Here is an 860-nt window from a genome sequence, read left to right on the forward strand (position 1 = left end):
GGCATTTGGTGCTGGGGGATTGAACCGCGGTCCCTGTGCTTTGCTAAGCTTGTTCTAAGTAGGTGCTTTAGACCACTGAGCCATCTCACCAGCCCGTTTTTTGTTTTGTTTTTTTTTTTAACCGTTATTTAGTTTGATTCATAGCCATAAACTTTGCAATCCAGGTACATTTGGAGGGGAGCAAGGAAAACACGGAACCCAAAGAACTGCAATAGGAGCAGAGTTGGTGGGGTGTTTTGAGCAGGGAAGGCGCAGGTGCTCTCCTGAGCCAGAGGAATGGTCTGGGCTGGTGGTGGCGATACACACGATCCACACATGTGAGAGCTGTCTGCAGTCGGTGACGGTGGTCTTCTCACTGGTCTTGCCATTCCTGGCCCTGAAGTAATCCATGGCGTCCACCGTGTCACGCCCTCTTTCACCTTTCCGAAGACCACATGCTCCTTGTCCAGCCACTCGGTCTTGGCAGTGCAGATGGAAAACTGGGACCCGTTTGTGTTTGGCCCAGCATATGCCATGGACGAGATGCCCGGGCCTGTGTGCTTCAGGATGAAGTTTTCATCATCGAATTTCTCCTGGTAGACGTACTTGCCACCACAAGTGCCGTTGTGGGGCATGGAGTCACCACCCTGGCACATAAATCCTGGAGTAATTCTGTGAAAGCAGGAACCCTTATAACCAAATCCTTTCTCTCCAGTGCTCAGAGCATGAACATTTTCTGCTGTCTTTGGAAATTTGTCTGCAAACAGCTCGAAAGAGACTTGTCTCTTGGGGCTGGTGAGATGGCTCAGTGGTCTAAAGCACCTACTTAGAACAAGCTTAGTAAAGCACAGGGACCGTGGTTCAATCCCCCAGCACCACAT

General features: G+C 50.5%; 1 pseudogene; it reads right to left on the reverse strand.

The window, feature by feature from the left end:
- Positions 1–860, reverse strand: part of LOC101571901 — a 21,555-nt pseudogene extending 20,695 nt beyond the window's left edge.

The sequence above is a fragment of the Octodon degus genome, unplaced genomic scaffold (assembly GCF_000260255.1).
Source record: "Octodon degus isolate 3935 unplaced genomic scaffold, OctDeg1.0 scaffold00105, whole genome shotgun sequence".
NCBI classification, from domain to species: domain Eukaryota; kingdom Metazoa; phylum Chordata; class Mammalia; order Rodentia; family Octodontidae; genus Octodon; species Octodon degus.